Here is a 19,607-nt window from a genome sequence, read left to right as displayed (position 1 = left end):
GAACAGCAACGGAACTGAAATGTGGATGTGTTTAAGTACACATGTGGATGCATGCACTGAAAATCAGTACATCACACTGCAGAATCATGTAACATCTGAGACGCAGACAGGTAAGCCAAAAATTTACCATTTAAAAACAACTGCATATGTAACTTGTCTTGCTAACCACACAGAAGATTATTCATGGTGCAAGAGATTTAAAAATCCAATTTAGTTTCAGCCATGTATTCTTATTTAGTTTCAACCATGTATTTTATTTAAAGGCTAGAAGGAAAGTATTATTTTACAGATAGTCAGAGACACCCGGAGACTTACTTTCCCACAGTTGCATTGTAAGTCTGTGGCCACACTGGCAATCGAATCCACTCAAATTCCTATTAATTCTGCTTGCAACATCAGTGCCTAAGGACTACTGAGAATGAAGTGCCTTCCGTCTTGCTAGGCTCTGTACACACAGAGCTGCAGCCAGGCCCTGCCTGGAACTCTCACAGCCAAAACAAAGAACGATGGAGAAAGGGCTGGAGGAAAGGCAGTAACACAGCCAGCAAATTGTGTGATAGAAACAACTTCAGAAGAGGTCCATGCATGTTTTTTTCTTAACAGGGTTTAGATGAATTGGGGTGTGTAGAACTAAAAGAAACAAGGAACCGATGAGGAACGAAGTAAGGAGAAATAGGCCAGGAGAGCTGAAGATAAAACAAAGCAGACAAGGAGCAAAAATGAAGTGAAAGGACTGTGGGGAGTGGGAAGACACAGACAGGAGGGAGATGGAGCTCTAGCGAAAGAGGATGGGGCACAGAAAATCCTCCAGAAGTGGAGCAAGCTCTCACAGCATCTAACAGTCCCTGTTTCAGCAACTCTGGTAGCTGTTCCTCTCTGTGGTTCAGTGGAGGCACAACTTGTGTCCTAACAATCTCTGAGCAAAAGAACTCCCTGCACAACTCTGTGCTGAGGGAAGGGGGAGGGATGGGCAGTGGCCAGAGCCCATCTACTTCCCCATCTCCTCACAGCCAGCTTGGCCCCGGCTGCCTCTGCAGCTGCTCCGCCAGCTAGAGAGCTCGGCCACAAGGCCAACCACAAGCCCAAACTTCTTCTCCTGTTAGTTGGTTCACCACTTGTATCTCACACAACAGGCCTGTTGTGAGCACCCTGCAAACATGTTGAACACTCCTGCTTCTCTTCCATATCCACGCCATTTCCCTTTCTGGTTCAGATAAGCAGAAATATATGCAACAGACGAGTGAGGAAGAGAGGAAAGAGGAGAAAAGATGTATCCTTCTGGCTCATCACCTAGATCACCTAGATGGTCTTTTAGGCAAGTGTGCTGACAAACATGCAATCTCTCTAAAAGCTGTTCCTATTAAACCCAACTGAATTTGAAGGACAGGCTTCTACCTTTATTAGTTTTTGGATGAAGCTTTCAAAAAACAAAATTTCCAAGTCTACTGTACTAGCAGGCACCCTCTTCCTGCAAGCAAAAGGACACAGGCATACAGCAGATCATAGTTTATGACAGCTGGAAACAGAAGATGGAGGCATTGTCACTTACCTCCATAACGCTGTCCGCTGTGGGAGGAAATGGAGTTCAAGGGTATAGATGTACAACCATTTCTTGTGGTACCTTGCCAATCCCCTGCCCCTGAGTCTATTATGATTAATGCTGATCCACCACCTGGAGTCTGTGTTGGCTGTTCATACTGTTTTTCATGGCGAGTAACCATAGTAAGCATGTGTAATGGATCTCCACCCACATTTTTGAAGAGTTCTGGGACTGCTGGAAAGATGCAGTGAAGTTAAACTGGGCCCCAGAACGCACCATGTAACCGAGTCCCCCTGGATCCGCTCTCTGCTGAAGGGCTTGTAGCAAAGGTTTCCTCTCCCTCGTGGATATATTAGGAGTAGCAGCAAGAAAGGAGTTACAGCAGGGTCACTTCTCAACAGGCAGCAGGTAAGAGAAGATATTTTCTGCTCCTAAGCCACTCTGAATCCTCTTCAGCAGTAAGTTTCCAGAATCCTTCAGACAATAGAACGCAGTTCACTGCATCTAAAAGGGTGACCTTCAAACAAGATATCAAAGTTAGGGCAACAGGATTCTGAAACATTTCAAACAGTTTCTTGTGAGTCATCATTAAAATGGCCATTTGTGGCTAAGAACAAAACCCTGAGTAAAGGTTAGCCCTCAAATGCTTTTGAAAAGCCATGTGCTGTGTTAAACAAAACCATTACAACACAAGCTGCAACCTATTTCAAACATCCAGAGCCAGAGATCATATAAAACTATCAGATTAGATTTGTATTGTAAAGTTTCTACTAAAATAAAGTCACGCCTGATAACACTGATATACTACACGCTATATGTAGGTAAATCAATATTATCATTACCCCCCTGAGTGCAATATTCAAGCAAGGTCTGGTAATCAAAGCAGACTGCATTTAACAGAATATCAGAAATATTTATGACATCTTTAAACTATTGCAAGCCTAAAAGCTAAAGCCCTGATGATTCAAAGTACAAAAGCAAGATTTTGACAGCGCTCCATAGAAAGAGAATTTTCTTTCTCCTTTTGGCACACCACCGTCAGATCCCTTGCATGCAATCCAGCCCTACAATAAATATCCAGGCCACATAAAACACAAAACTTCAGCTGCTGCAAACTACCATCACTTGCTTGACTTCAGCACAACTGTCCGCAGTATCTAAGGACCTGTCCCAAGGAACATTTTCCATCAGAAACTGAAAAGCACCAGTTTTAAGGTAGCTTTTGACAGATTAACAAGGTTGGTGTTGTTCTTAACATCCTTTAGTTCATGACAGGTCTTCAGCATTTTTATATAACAACAACTGTTTAAACTCATCTGCAAGGTGTTCAGGCCAATGCCAACACACAATATTGCCAGCCAGTGGTGTTCAGGTCTTATAAATTATGACATTTAATTGACCAAACTAAAAGCCTAGAAACTCAGTTGAGATTTTAAACTTCACCCCACAGAAGTGCAGATTATAAACTGGGGCTGTGACTGAGGGCCTGCCTTCCCAGCAAACCCCACAGATTCTCCCGCCTCCCTCCACACCTAACTTTCACAGATAGATGCTTTGCTTCCAGGCTGACAGTGCTGTGAATGTGATGAACAGAGTCTGGTTTAACAACATACTGGTCTTTCTGTCCAGTTGCTAAATAGGTAGGTCAGTAGGATCAGAAGTTTGGTAAAGTTTACAAAATAAAATCTGCTATTAAGTTTGTCTGGGTGGTGTTTTTTTACTAAACTGGTTCATAAGAAGACTAATCTACTCATCTGTTCATTCTCAAGAAATATAAACTCCTTAATTCATTGCATATTTAATTGGAAAACCTATGGCCCTGTGATGTCTCCAGAGCTCTACCACCCAGAGAAGCACTGCAATTTGATGACACATTAAACAGTGTCATTAGTAGAAGCAACTTCTAGATATAAACACTGAAAATCTTTACAAGCCAGGGTCCATTGCTCATTGAAGAAACTGCTGGTTGCTACCATCCCTCTGAAAGAGGTAGCTGTCCCCACTGCAGAGCTCCTCTTCATTCTTATCACAAAGGCTAGCAGGTTAATTTAACCCACTGAAAGCTCTTTACTTTAAGCTGGCTGACACTGCCCTGAAGCAGATTTTCAATGTCTCTTTCCAAATGGCTCTGCTGGGGCAACAGCATTATTAAAAAAAAAAAAAAAAAAAAAAAAAAAAAAAAAAGTTGGTAACCAGTAACAAAAAGGAAAGAACATCTGAAACCAGTGTGCTGTTCTGCAGTAGATGTCTACCACATCCTAAAACACAAAACATCATTCAAAGATGAAATCTGCAGGCAAAACCAATCTTTGCCTGCCAGTGCCTTTCCTTTCAAATAGATTAAAGAAAAAGTAATTGCAGTGAAAAACTACTCCTCCTTTACCTAAACAAAATCTGGGGAAATTCTAGGAATACATACCTTGGAGAAAATAAATACTTTCTGGAAATTAGGTTCTGGAAATTATTAACAACTAATCAGCTTCTCTTCTGGTAATGCTAGAATTTTAAGCTAAGGAAAAAGACAGTAAATTTCCACAGATATATCTGAATTACACTTCTCTAGCGCTCAAACCTGAATGGTAACTTGATAGCAGAGTTTGGGCACAGCAAGATTTTTGCCTTGATTTCTGTTTCTTTCCTGCGAAACCTGACGGTATTTTTTCTTTTTTAAATTCAGGCTGGTTTATGGTCTTCAATTTTTATTTTCTGTATAACTGGCCAAAATGCTGAGTATTCTGTTCATATACACAAATTTCAAACTCAGTTTCCAAGGCTTTCTTCTGGAAAATGCCAACTTCCTCTAAAACACTCCTTTTCAATGGGGAAAGAAAAATAAATTGAGTTTCTTCTCTTTTCTCAGGATAGATCTCATTTCAGATGCAGTAATTTGTGACCTTTTATTCCAAATCTTGGAATAGTAAGCCAAGATGCTTTTCCAATTAGCCAGTTCTTGAAATAAAGAGGAGGAGGCACTTCCATGGAGCTTGCATTGGTCTGTAGGTTCCTCCTGTAGCTGTTGATGTAAATCACCTCTTGATGACAGCAGTGTTGGACTTTGCAGGAAAGGAGCCTTGAAAGAGTGGGCATAACCAGTAGAGAATAAAAACCTTTTCAAAGAATTTAAGACTTCTATTCCACTCTGCCAGGTCCTTACTCTCAGCACATCTCAACACAAATATAAATTGTGCTGTTCAATACCAGTATAATTGACTCCTTTATGTTCCCCTCATCCTTCTTCTTTTAACGTTAGTCCTATGGAAACTGAAACCAGGTAACTTCTGTTCAACCTAGGCATGGAAACCAACACTGTGTTATGCAGACAAGCAAGGATCTCCCTGATTTCAAAAGCAGTCTGCAAAACCAAGTAAGACCAGTCTAACCTAGTCAGTCCCTGGGTGAGGTTACCCATGCCCCTTAGCAGACATCCCTCAGCTGTGACCTGCCTCTTCCCTGCTGCTGCAACCCTGGGTCTTTTCACACCAGAAAACAGCACTTATGCCAAATTGTGAAGTGGTTTTATGAGGTGGAAAGGCACCAGCTAGGGGCTAAAGAAAGGCCAATAAACTCCTCTAACTTGTAAAAAAATAACAGATTTAAACCCAGGTCAACTGAGGTGAAGGGCAAGTGCATTAATCGCCTGTATTAACGAGGCTCTGTGTGCCTGCGGCAGCACTTGATTTGAAAAGACAGTACGTCTTGCTGTAAATAAGACAAATAAACAGCAGCTACAACAACAAATCTTCCCCCAATTTCTTTTACTTTTCATTAAACTAGTAATCTGATTTTTATTAAGTCCTCTTCGAAGTCCGTACTGGCCACCCTTTATAACTGCGCCTGTTTACATGGCACATATACTCTCACACATATATTACAGTCTGATGAATGCCTGGAAAGGAAGTTCAGCCAGTTTTTTTCTTAAGTGATAATCGAAGAAATCCTCCGTCACGTGTTGCAGCAGTGTGAGTTGGCCATACCAGGACGAAGAGTCATGCAGATGTTACCCAAATGCTTCCATTAACTTAATCTTCCTCAGAAGAGCCCTTCTGCTGCCAAGTACTTAAGAGTGTCACTTGGGATTTAGATGCCATTTTTGTTCACTACTGAAGACTGGTCATGTGTAGGAATCTGCAGCCCTGATAATAGGGTTTACAGAACACCATGAAAATAGATTACTGGCTGCTGAAAACATTTAAAAAAGACAATGTTACCTTTTACTAGTCTTAAAGTGCTTTCTGGCATGGAAGGCTTAATGGCTGTTTATTCCGGTATGTTTTCTGAAATGCCAGCTTAGAACAAAATAAGGATCATCATAATAATTAGAGATGCTGACAATATGATACAAGAGTCTAGGTCATTATATGTTTCCCTTCACATCATTTTAAAACATAAAACTCTATTTTGTGATCAGAAAATGCATCAGACTTTTTCAATTGTCCTAGCATACGCTGTTATCTCAGTAATGAAACCAGTTTTACTTTTATCCTTTTTTAACTCAGTTGTTATGTGGGAAGATGTAGTAGTATAAAATAGCAGGAAATAGTATGAGTAAATTTAACTTGAAAAGTTTAGTATGTGTTTTAGAGAAAAGATTAACAAGTCCTATTTTTTTTCAACTGTCTTTTTATCTCCATTTTTTTCATCTTGCATTTGCTTCAGCCAAGCAATTCCAACAGTTCAGAAGGACAGATGTTCCATCTCATTCTATTCCCAGACAAGTCACTCTGTAAAATTACATTTCTTTTGAAACATTAGTACGACACTTTAAAGACCATCAGAAGTTTTAAAGGAGAATTGCAGAGGAATAATCAGCAATGTGTTTGGATCTAGTTTCTGTAACTGTTTTTTTTTAGTTGCAGTACCACTCCTCAGCGAGATAGAGTTTCAAATTTATTTTCCACCTTGTGGTTCTTCCTGGTTTGCATCTACATAAGTACCACAAGCCTCACTACAATCCATGCAGAGTATGTGTATTTGTGATATTCAAGGGTGATGTGTTCGGGGATGTGTTCAGTGAACCAAGGCATACCAATACACCTCACAAGGAGAAAAAAATGATTTAAAATACACTACTATGCTGACTAGCTAATCAAAGCCTACTCAGTAAGGACATTCAGATCACACAGCTGCATTTCATATCATCACTGTTCATCTGCTTGTGCTGATACATTTCTACAACAAGGCCAGATAGGTAGAAACCTTTGGTCAATGCTCTCAGGAACCACACACCTGCACTGGCTCTTCCTGAACAGGTTAGTGATGGCAGAAGAATTAAATACAAAGTCTCAAGAAAAGCAAACCAAGGTTTAAAAGCAGCCACTTAACAAAGTGAGCAACTCTCATGCACAAATCACTCCATGTGGGTGCATCTATGTTACTGCTTTGTCTGGATCACAAGGACCCTTTTGAGTCGAACCTCCCAATCCTCCTCATTTACCACACTTGAGCTCACACTGCTGGGTGGTCTCAGAGCTAAACAAGAAAGATATGTTTCCCAAAGCCCTCATTTAGCCACTTAGATTACTGACATTCTGTTCATGGGACTAGACTAGCATCAGCCTGAAGCACCCTCCTGAAATGTGCACAGCGTAGGCACCCAGCCCAGAGCACCGACAGTTTCCTTCTGCAGATGTGTTGTTATCCATCTGCACTGCTTCCTAACGTGGACTCACAATCTGTATTGCGTCAGATGAAAGGCCCGTTACTATTACGGTTTTAATTTCCAAGTTCTTCAGCAGGTACGAACACTGATGCTTGTAAAATGGAAATAACACCTTACCTGCATCTTACACGGTTTAAGTCAGAACACGCAACCTTTAGGAAAGTACAGAATTGGGCCCAGTATCTCAAATCTTAATAATAACCGATCAAATCAATTGACTATAACTCATATGAGCTATAAATATATATTTGATTCTGGCATATAGAAATAAATTTCAAATTAAGCTCTTAAAATCCTATTCATTATAGTGTCTTCCTAGGCCAATGATTCCTCAGAAAATACAGACAACTTTACTAACGCTGCCAGTGTGAATTTGTTGCTTAAAGCCCCAAACCTGAAAATATTCACACATGAAGAAAAAACTCTTTGCACATGAACATTTTATGTAACACCAGTGTTGCATACACATAGTAGACCTTAATGCATATATCATCATTTTGAGATTAAGGCACATAATCAAGATCAAGAGCTTCACAGAGAAAGGCTCACGCATCCTGTTATTCTGTTACCAAGATTCACCATATGAAATGGTGATAGGTGAGTTCAGGCCAAAATATTCTGCTAAGCCTCCAAGAGACACCCGGCTTTATCCACCTCCCCATATCAGATGCAGCTTGTTCAAGGCACACTGAAGAATTTGATTCCTAGCTTTTGAACTTCAAAGGCACCACTACAAATAGTGGCAACGTTCTTTAACGTTTAACTTGGACTTTTTTTTTCTCTATTCCTAGCTATTTTGGAGTTAAATCACCTAAGATTCTTCTACTGTCAAGGGAAAGAAACAGGACTCCTCAGTGTATCACCTTTATGTGATCTGAACCCAACTTTTACAGAAGGACAGTGGACTATAAAAATAACCAGGTGCAACAGTGGGAAAATTCCTGCCATCTTAATGTCCCTAGGAATTTTACTATTATTTCAACATGAACTAATGAAGTGAGGTTTCAAGGCAATTGTAGATACCCTTTAGTTATTTTGCACTATTTACAGCAGCACTTTGTCTTCTCTCCTTTCTCTAGCGAGAATTAAAAGAAAAAGAAAGGATGCTTATGTTTGAGTGCAGAAATAGAAAATGGTTATTGTGTTAACCTCCCTGAAAAGCAAGATAGCACTCAGTGAAAAGTGTATTAGGTCAAATCCAATTATTTAGTAACTCCAAAGAGGTCAATAGAATTGCAGCACAGATGAATTTGGTCCAGTATTGCAAATTAAGAAAATTGAGCTAAATTCTGCCCAAGGTACATGCACTGAAGTAAGACTAGACATTTAGCAGATAGGAAAAAAATTAGCTTACACCACACAGGATCAAGTCATGCTTGCTCTGGCAGAGTAAATCTCTTATCAAATGCAGTGGACCTACGCCTCCAATTTGAAGCAGCAAGATTTGGATTTTTCTCTTTACAGTTACATATAAGAATGTGATCACATTAGGATGATTTTCTGTCATCACTTTTCCTTCAATTACACAACAGAATACAGAGGGTAGGAGATATTATGAAATCACAGTCTTGGACTGTATCCCAAAACAAGGATTATATTAAATAAAAAGGGAAATACAAATTTGTTTCATGACTGTGGTGCTTCATTTTTACTTAGATAATTCTAACAAAAGTAATCACTCATGCCTCATTTACAAATGTGCACATAATGAATATGGGATGGAAGATCTTAGTAGCCTTCCAGGAAAAATGTGGAAAATACATGCTCCCTAATAAAAACAAAAGCTGCTTTTATTATTCCATGACTAATCTTATTAATCTAATATTGATACAATAATAGACTAAGATAACCTGTAGCTCCAAAACACAGAAATAGCCCCTTCCTTCACTCACTTCAGTGTGTTATACTTTCCTCTCTACAAAACCTATTGCTCAGCTAGAAAGCAAACTTTCATCTAATACTATATTGCGCTAGTTACAGCTAATGCTCTACACTCAGAAATGCCAAAACTACTTCCTTTATCATTAAATGTAACAGAGCTTATCAACTTTCAAAATCCTGCAGGTATTCTTAGAACTCAGCATAACTGGAAATTGAAACTGGCATCCTCATAGCTGTCCAGCCAGCCAGTTCTTGAATGCCACTGAGCATGGTACTTACCTACTTTTGAGGTTATGGGCCCCAGTCTCCCCCAGAATAATCCATCAGTACTCACAGAAAGAGGATACTAGTGTGGGTTTTTTCAGGCTGAGCCCTGAAAGAAAAATATGGGAAAATCTTAAGGAAAAAACTTCCTGCATGATGATAGCAATTTATCTTCAAGTATCATCCGCTTTTTAAATTTTCAGACACTAGAAGGACTAAAATATCACATAAATGTTACATTTTAAAAAAGGAAAGTCCTGGAAGTATCAAAAATAAATGGAGTTCTCAGGGGCAAATTCTGCACCCTTTCAGTGGGAGTCAGCCTGAGGGAGTGGGAGTGGAGTCACACTAATTGCTAACAAAGTCATTCGGTTCACTCCTAGGCTGGTACTAATTTCATTATTACACTGTATAGAAAAGTGTAATTATTTACAAATAATTTCACAAATAAATTGCCTGAATTTACACATGAATAATTCAGCCCAAAGTTAAATTTTGCTCTGGAAAAGGCATTTTTCAGTAGCTCATAAAGGCCCAGACTTTAAAAACAGTAACTGATGCAAACGTTGCCTCTGTAAATTCTGTTGATCTTATGTGAGAATTGGTTTAACATTAACAATATATGCCACACAAAAACTCATATGGGCTGAACATTGCAAGGCTGCCAATTTAATTTGAAATGACTTGACAGAAAATCTCTAGGCCACCAAATGCTATTATAAAGCACTGTATTCTCATTAAAGGTCTGAGCCCTTTTTTTTCTCCCTGAGGGCAGACTCCTCGTGAGGCTGTCCCTCTGGCATAACATGTGATAGAGCTAATCTGTCTTCACTTGGACAGCATTGCGGATATGCAAACCCAGGTGGCACTAATAGGTTTACAGTAATAACTATGGAATTGGATACAGTATGTTACACTGTGAGAAATTCCCACAGATCAATTTTTGTGGTGAAGGTTAACCAACAGACATAGAGCCGTAATATTCTTTTTTCATGGGTCTGTTAACAATTTTATGGTTTTAAAAATAAAAGAAGAAAGACTCTCCCATATTTGGACAGGATATAAATATTTAACTTTTCAAACATATCTGCAATATATGTGCATAAAAAATGCTCTCTTGGAAAGACAACTTCTGTTGTCAGTTATTCCAGCACAAAACTGGAGGAATTCCATTGGCTTCAAAGAAAGATACCAATATAAATGAGAGCAGAATATGCCCCCAAAATGTATTTAACATAATAACATGTCATACCGTTTTGTTCGTACATTTTAGTGGCACTTTTGTAACTTTATTATTGGAAATTACAATGAGAATAAAATTAGCTGCATAATTATAATGAATGCACTATACAATTGCAAATACCCTTGTTGTAGTAAAGCATTATAGGCAGAGACATAAAACTGTGATCTGACCATTTGTGGTCATTAGAGATCCCATGGTACTCTTTGTAAGATTAGGGGTTTTAATCTCAGTGTGCTGGCCAAATTCCAGCATGGGTAATTACATTCTCTTTACCTAAATTCCCTGCATTTTACCGAAGGTGGTTGCATTTCCATGGTGCATGAAGTGTTCCTTGCACATGGACTTTAAAATTCTGTAATACCCATTAGCATGAAAGGTGTTATGCAAGATGTGATATCCTTGTTACAATTAAGTTCAAGTACATTCATTCCAGAAAATAGAAAAAGCCATCTGTCAATCAACAACAACATTTAATGTACTGATTAAAAGCATCATTTCAGCTCAAGAGGCACTCCTGTATTGTGGTATGTTACAGTCTTTGCAGTCATAAATTCCATACCCATGTTAGTAGCTACCACAGATGGAACATATTGAGAAGTTAAACACACAGCACTGGTGACTGAAGAGGATGTATACAACCACACTGCAAATTCACCCAGCTTGTCAGCCCCCAAACAGCATTATTACCAGATCAAGCCAAAGCATCTGTCTTGCTTGAGACTAACAAAGAAATCTCCTCGAAGTGTAATTATCTAGGAGAGGGAGTTCTGAAATTGAAAACAAAGCCAGACAAAAGAAATACATTTCTCAATGCACAGCCACCTGAGCACTTCAAAAGTAGGGTACCTGTCTACCTGCAGCTAGGATGATGGGCCTACCCAAGCAATTTATTTCTCCCTCCGATGATTCAGGTAGTGCCTCCTACTTCAACACCTACTCATCCTCACTAGTAAGCAAAGACATATGGAAAGAGGGATGATGTACTATGCAGCACTGCAAGATGGTTTTCCAGCCCAGAATGCCACCTCATGTATGCCTTGTGCTTATGATTTTGTCAGCCATTTTGGTTCATCTTTCACAAAAAGAAATGGACTGGAAGCAAAACAGCATCACAAGAAAAAACAGTCATGAAAAATACTTCCAAGCCTTCCGTTCACGGGAATCTTTTTGCCACATTTTGACTCAGTCAGCTTTTCCAGTAAGAGGCTTGATATTCCTCAAGCACAGAATGAAATAATTAAAGTAGGTTTGAGTTTCATATGCTTAATTCACCTACTGAGGAGTAGAAAAACCTTTCAGAATTGTTCTAATCATTGATCCATTAAGTTATGGGACAGGTCTGAAGATGTTCACTTTAGCAGAATGGCATCTTCATTTGGACTGAGTTGCACTAGAACTAGTCATGTACAGTTCAACAGAAGTAATGTCTCAGAGTCCAGCCCGGGGAAACCAGACTTAAATATAAATATATATATATGTTAAGCAGTTAACAGACAAATCACTTGTGTTGAGCAGCGCCATGTGCAATGATTGACACTAAGTGCAGTTGGAAGCAGGAAATAACTGATTTTCAACTGATATTTAAGCAGCAAATCATTTACTATTGATTGTTATTAGGCAGACACTGTTGTACTGAATTAGCACAAAATGATCTGATACATAAAAAAACTACCATTAATCAAGGTAATAGTAAGTGAATTTAACTGCATGCTTTAAACTGTTCTTCTCATTTGTTTAAGCCTTCCACATCAATCTACACAGCCTGCTTACACAAGATACAATTTGCACCTAAGATTAATGTTGTTTTCTGTGTTTACAAAAAGTCTCATGTGGGCCCTCACATCAGAAAAATACTTTATACAGTGGTTTCTGCTAAAAGGTTGTTTGACAACTGATACCACGCAACTGCCACAGCCAACCCTTTTTCTCTCTAGAGAAAAGTAGAGGTATGTCAGCACAACATCTGATAATGATTTCAATAGCCTGCCTTTTTAATTTTGAATCTTTGGATTACCATACTACATCAGTATAATTTTTGCTTAGATATGGGATCATATTCAACTTGTATATGACTAACTTAGATATCACAACCAGTGTGGTGTTCAAGTTCAAGAGAATAGCATCATCCATAATCCAGAGCTTTCAGACCTGATTCCATATGCAGGCAATGAAGTTAAATTAAGATGGTGGAACTTAAAACACTCCAATGCTGTATTCCCATTTATGCTTTGCATTGCACAGGCACAGTAAGATCTGAACTGACCCTATACAGTGTAGGCATATCTGTGAGGCATACAGATGGAATACAGTCTCCCTTTGATCCATGTCTTGACAATAAAGATGGAAAGACACCTCAAAAGCATCAATCCAATCACTTCAGATCTAAATCAAGTCTGGAGCTGCCAATCTTTTGGTGAAGTAAGATAAGACCAAGACAAAAACCTTCCAGGGATCATATCCTGGACACATTAAACAGATAAATGAAGTCAGAAACAAACTATTATGTCCATTGTTTATGAAGAAATGATACACAGAAATAGTGACTTGTCCAAACCCCCAGCAGACACCTAAGGAAAACCAGGAATGATTCTCAGTTCTATCAAGCTCTGGTTTGGTACATTACTTTTAAGATGCCTTCTTATCACATTGTGCATGCAAAGACACAGAATCCTCAATGTCATATCAAACAGGACCTTCAATTCTAGCAACATCTTTGAGCAACAGAGGAAAAAAAAATTATTTTCCATCAAAAAATTTAAATGAAAAATTTTCAGCAGATTTTTCCTACTTCTGAGGAAAAGGCCTGGCTGAATCTTCCAGCTTTAGAGAAAGATCTGACTGAGTTTAAAGCCAACTAATGAATTAGTTAATTCATGAACTGGCAGCTCCTGAAATGGTTGTCACACTTTCAGTTACCCACGTCCAAACCCTGCCTTCTACCTCAGTCCTTCCCATTTCAGTGAAATTTCACATCACCTGTTCCTATAACATCACAGCATCAATCTCTGAATTTATCTCAAACAGTTTTCTTTCCTTAAAAACATATGCAGTTTCTCATATTACATAGGCTCTTGAATCTACACCTTATGAAGTTTTACTCTTCGCCAACTCATCTTCACCTCTCCATCTTTTCTCCATCCCCAGACATCAGCAGTCATTGTTTTCCCTGGTTATGCAACCCACATTTCCCAATACAAATCACTGTTCTGCTTTGTTCTGTACCCACTTATCTTCCTTTACAACTCCCTTCTCTCGCTCTATCATCTGTCAAACAGCACAAGTTTCCCAACCTCTCCTCCCTTCCTTCCAAGCTATCTCTAAAATGCCCATGAATCCTCCTCCCATTCTCATATTTCTGCCCCCCTCTTTTAGGCTTTGCTCTTGCTTTTGTTGTTCACCAAGTTACTTTTCCCCTCATTTCTCATTCACTTGCAGAGCATTTCTCCCACTCTTAATCATAATGCTATAGAGAGATTTTTAAATCTGTTAATAAGAAATGTGAATATTCAACCCATGTATTTCACACAGCTCAACACCTATTGTCTCACTAAGCCAAGTCTATTGTAGGCTCCATGGGGCAGTAGCATTTTGTCCTTATATATCTGTATTGTACCAAGTACTCTCCTGGAGCTCAGCAAATAATAAAGCAGTTGTGTATCTTAAAGGAACGAGATAACACAGTAATAATGACCGTACACTTATGCAGTAACTTTTCTCCAGATGGATCCCAAAGCACTCTATACCATTTGCCAATTAACGATACAAAATGAAGTATTTACATAGGAATAATTTCTCCCACGAACAGTGGCATAATGCCAGCCATGCCTTAATTGCATGGAGTTACACAATACAAATTTAGGACAGGAAGTGAGGACTCACGTCATACTTCCAGGGAGAATTCAGGCTGGTGTATTATAATTACCAGATCCGGTTGTAAAATGCAAATAAACTCTCAATTTTAAAAATTACACTTTTTGCCAAAATTTTGGAAACATCTGAAACCATTTTTATCTGGTCAATAAAGAGAACAGTTAAACACATCCCAAACTCTGAACACTTTCAAAGATTGCTGCAACTTTTTTAAAAAATACAAAAATTGTTATACTCCCGAATAGCTTTAATAATACTCAAAACCGAAAACTACCCAGGACCTGAGCCCTATTCAACAATTGTCATAGGATTTTACTCATCATAAACTGGGACTTCAGATGACAGGAAATATCATGTTGTGGAAATCTAAACGAAGGAATTTAACTGTGCATTCACATATCCCGATTCAAATTATAACTTAAATGAATTAGCCTGATGAAAGTTGAAGTAATTCCTGCTCATTTTTTTCTACGCATTGACAAATTCACAGGCAAGTTTACCACTAATATTTAAACTAAATTTCCATAAGTAAAAGCAACATTTAGTTCTCAAAAGACTTTTAATTGGGTGAAATCCTGGTCGAATAATTCAGAATGTTTTCATTAACTTCAACACAGGTGGAGTTTCACCCACAGTCCATGGGAGAGAGGACTGAATAATGAAAAAAATATTCTGAATAAAATATTCACTGATTGCTCAAAATTTATGAATTATTTATTTGGAGAAGAGTATCCAACCATACATAAAGCTCATCAAAGAGGGGCAAATGTGTTTCCGAGTCATTTATTCAACAATTAATGGGAAAAAAAAAACTATTCACAAATGTCATTCAAATAGCTCTAGACCATAGTAACTTGGTTTCCAGTTGACTCAGTATGTCTTTTAGAAAAGTGCCAGGTTTTCATGCACACTAAGCTTTCTTTCATTATTTGAGATCCTCTTGTTTCTATTTTTCCCTTTACCCTAGCAAAATAACCTCTTTTTCCAGTACCACCGCCACTGTTGCAGGCCTGACTTGCTTTGACTGCAAGCCCAGTATGCAACCGCGGTACTGGGCTTGCAACCATCTCTCCCTTCGCCAAGAAGCCTGAGGCAAAGTAAAATGAGCATATATACATTTGAATTTCCGAATATATACTAGGTGGGGAGCTGAGAGGAAATCCACCACAAAACAACAGCATGAGTCAGAGGAAACGCACAAGAGGTGAGACAAGAGTAGGTAACCGCATTCCTCCACAGCCCCTCTTCCACCCACCTCTGTGCTTGGACCCGCACGCCTGGGGGGACCCGGGAGCACCCGCACACAGCCGGAGCAAATTTCCATTCTCAAGCCACAACATGATTCATTGCAGTCACTGGCCAACTAGGTTGCCGTTGAAAAGAAATCCTGGCATTTGATGTAATTATGCTTTCTTAACTATAGCGATGTTTAAAGGCAGAAAATTCATTTTGTTATCATTGTTTTTCCAATACGCATTTAAAATGTAGCATTGTAAACACTGGCTGGTGTTACTGCCTCAGTGGGATTTTCTCTGTGCCTTGAGCACAGCATAATGGAGTGCACTCATGTTTCAACAACTTGACACTTTTTTTTTTTTCAAATGCAACTTAAACAATAAAGGTCAGATTTAAAGACACAGCAAGACAAACAACTCTGCTTTATTTTTTTTTTTAAGTTATTCATTATCATTTAATGAGGATTTCCAGGGTACTGTAAACCATCAAAGTTAAACAGAAATGAACTGCTAAGTAGAATTTACCTGAAAAGGAGGGAGAGGTGGAAGAAGGGCTGTAAGACGCTCTGATAAATATGGAATTGGTCCTCTTTGTACCCAAGGTGTGCAGAAATCGGTGACTTATTTCTTGTGTTCTGAGTAAGAACAAAGGCAAAGTGAAATGAAAGAAGCAGAAAAGATCAGAGTCCAAGGCTGTATAAGAGCTATTTTAAAGCAAAAAAAAAAAAAAAAAAAAAAAAAAAAAGCGCCAGTATTTTTCATCCAGATCTGCTTTAAAATAATGGCACATAGACTTAGGTACAATATTTTCTTAATTTAGAATTTTATAATACAATCTGATTTGGCATCTAGAATATATAATCATCACCAAAATGTAAATGCTATAATCCTCGTGACAACATCTATTCTACCTACTCTTTTTGCTGCTATTTTGGCTTGCTTCTAAGAAATCATACCACACCAAGTACTACTTTTATTAATAAAGGTTAAGCATAGCAGAGTATTTATTTATTTATTATTTACCTCAATAAATAACTCCCTAGAAATGACGAATACACACAGTAATGTGCATGCTTTCATTTCCACATAATATACATCCATTAACACTCACTGTGCAATCCAAGTTAGCAAAGAGCTATGTGCCCTGTATCAATTGAAAGAGATTTATTTATCAGAGCATGATTTTAAAGGTAAGTACTTTTTGAATCCTTGGACTGTTCATTGGCCCGTATCAGAGAAGTGAGGTCTCAAGCCAGCAAGAAGCTAAAAAGTGGGTGGCGTGCAAGTCACTCCTTCAGTGGTATTTTTCCATCTGAGTCACACCTGAAGCCACGTAGTGCCAAGGCCAAGACTGGAATTGCTGCCTTTTGGGGAAGATTACAGCCTGGTGCTAACCTGTGTGAAACCAGCTGAAGGATGAGGTCACAATTGTGAACAAAAAGTGGAAATTTGGGTAACCTGATGATCCCCCACCAAACAGCCCTGGGGTTTAGCTCAGGCTTGGCAGGATCTCCAGTCGTCTGACCTCGCTGGTTATCAAGATGGGAGGAGATGAGGTGGATTGGTTTGTAAGGAAAATGAAAGGGCAACTGAATCCTGACAAAAACAACCTTCTTGAGACACCTGTGTCTAATGTCAGGAGTTAGTCTGTCTCCCAGGCACAACTTGTCACCATGCTGATTTCAACAGTGTTAAAGAGGAATACATTTGTTCCATTGATTACATTTTAAATTGCCATCATCTCCTCTCTATGCTTGTAGCATTAGACTGAGATCTCTTCTTAGCATTTATTTCAAGCAGCAGCCTGGCCACACATTACAGCATTCACGCTACTGACCATTTTAATCACCCAACCCCCTGACAGAAAAGAAGCCTCCTTCTTTTTCCATCCCCTCCCCAGCAGATCAATGTTCAGGTCCCATCTATTCTTTATGGGAATGACCCCTCTGTAAATATCCCATTACCTAATATTTACCACACTGGTGCAGAGTCCAAAAGGTAAATTTGAGAAGAGGTGATTTCAGCCCTCATAAACTACTGACCAAGAAATGCTTTTGGAAGAGCAGGCACATAGGATTCGTTAGCTGTAGCAAGGCTACAAAAGCCATTCACAACACCCTTGTTGACACTACTTTACTTCTTCGGGACTCCACTTGCTAATAAAACAGCAAAAGGATTAACCAAGAAGTTTCACAGAAATCACCACAAAATGCCTTAGCATTTATAACCTACTCTTGCTGGCCTGACGCAGTCAAATTCCTATTCAAGTCAGCAGCTATTTGGAGCATACAAAGTTTCTTCCTAAAAAAGAAGAAAGGGGCAGAAGGCAGAACAAGTTCACGGCAAGAAACAAACTGATAACAAGGAACTGAATTAAAAATGTTCATAGAAAAATTAAAAATAATGGAAATTAATATCCACATAACACATAATACCCACATAATTAATATAGATAAACAAAATAAATCTTCCCTCCCAGGTCACAAATTCCTGATGCTACCTTGCCCTTCTAAGCAGGGAGAAGGAGAGCATAGCTACCAGTTGGTAGGTAAGGTACCAAAATGCTTCTGAAATAGCAGGTTTGGTATCATGACAGCTGCTGCAGCCTTCTACATTCAAGTAACAGACTAAAACCAGCTCTGCTAGAATATAATTTGTATTTATCCTTCCATGATAATGTTTTTAAACTAGATTTCTTCCAAAGGGGTAACAGTTCTAACAAGGGTACCTTGCTAAAACTGAACAGAGAAGAACCTCCACAATAGGTAGACATGCCCTATGAACTGCAAGTGCCAGCAATGAGCCTTGGCCCCCAATTTTCAGAGGGTTCCCCCTTTTCAGACTAGGGGTTATTCAGCACATTGTTCTAGTAATTCTAAGGCATTTTGCAAAAGTTGTCTACACAGGAAGAGTTTGCCTAAGTGAGGAGGCCAGGATTGGGCTCCTCTTTATATACTCTGTTCCTGCTTCAAGCAAGCATTTTAGTGCATGATCCTACTACATTACACACCTCGTTAAAAAAAAAAAAAAAAAAAAAAAAAAAAAAAAAAAAAAAAAAAAAAGAAAACAACAAACTCTGTTTCATTTTGCTTTCATGAGCAATTTACATTTCATTTGTGATTTTTAAGCAGAAAACCCTTGGCACCGATTTTACAGATGACATACTGAAAAGGTTGGGGGTTTTTGTTGCTTTTTTTTTCTCTTAAAGAAAATAGGATTAGAGGTAGAGGCTTTTATATTCTACCACTTCTGAGACATATGTTCTGCTCTCCCACCAGTTATGAAGTGATTACTGGAGTGGCACAAACAGATTTTTTTTAACAAAGTGAAGGTGTGATTTTCTCAGGTTCTCTGAGAACATGCACGCTTATTTTTACCAACCCAATCTGTTTTCCAGTAGTTTAATGTCCGCAGGGTTTATAAGGCTATCTTAGGTGTCGGATTCAACGCAGCTTGCAGGGTGCTACCTGACTTTGGAAGTTTAAAGAAAAAGACACAAAGAAAGCAGAAATGATACAAGACTCAAAGTAACTTGGAGACTGATTTAAATATACAGAAAGACTGACCTTCTTTGCCGCTTGCCCATATACGGTTCTCTAAAGCCTGAAGGCCCTCATATCATAAATACTTGCTTCATTTTAGAAACCTCAGTGAAGATCTATCCCTAAATAATTTACATATACAGCCGGGCTTTCAAAAGTATTATTTTTACTCCACAAAAAGGAATTTGATCTTATAAACACTTACTGCCAGGAACAGCAATTCCCATGTGCGAAATGGGACTTGATTTCTTGCACCTTGCCTATTTAAGCTGGCCATAAAATGTTACCAAAGGCACAAGTGAGGAGATCTCATTTAATATCAATTCACACTCTTTTTTTCAGGTATACAAAAACCGAGACAAGGAGATTTCCC

The 19,607-nt window shown here is 38.7% G+C and overlaps 2 long non-coding RNA genes across 2 annotated transcripts in view; one reads left to right on the top strand and one right to left on the bottom strand.

Annotated features, from left to right (window-relative positions):
* LOC113477655 overlaps window positions 1–10,042 on the bottom strand; it is a 22,115-nt gene extending 12,073 nt beyond the window's left edge. The window contains exons 1-2 of the long non-coding RNA XR_003397940.1: window positions 9,360–10,042; window positions 1,550–2,014 (exon numbers count right to left, since the gene is read on the bottom strand). This is a non-coding gene — a long non-coding RNA (uncharacterized LOC113477655). The remainder of the gene's footprint in view (window positions 1–1,549; window positions 2,015–9,359) is intronic.
* Window positions 1–19,607, top strand: part of LOC113477656 — a 21,174-nt gene extending 1,567 nt beyond the window's left edge. The window contains exons 2-3 of the long non-coding RNA XR_003397941.1: window positions 3,202–3,210; window positions 19,598–19,607. This is a non-coding gene — a long non-coding RNA (uncharacterized LOC113477656). The remainder of the gene's footprint in view (window positions 1–3,201; window positions 3,211–19,597) is intronic.

The sequence above is a fragment of the Athene cunicularia genome (genome assembly GCF_003259725.1).
Source record: "Athene cunicularia isolate RWA chromosome 3 unlocalized genomic scaffold, athCun1 chr3_part1, whole genome shotgun sequence".
Taxonomy (NCBI): domain Eukaryota; kingdom Metazoa; phylum Chordata; class Aves; order Strigiformes; family Strigidae; genus Athene; species Athene cunicularia.
This window is presented reverse-complemented; position numbering and strand designations above follow the sequence as displayed.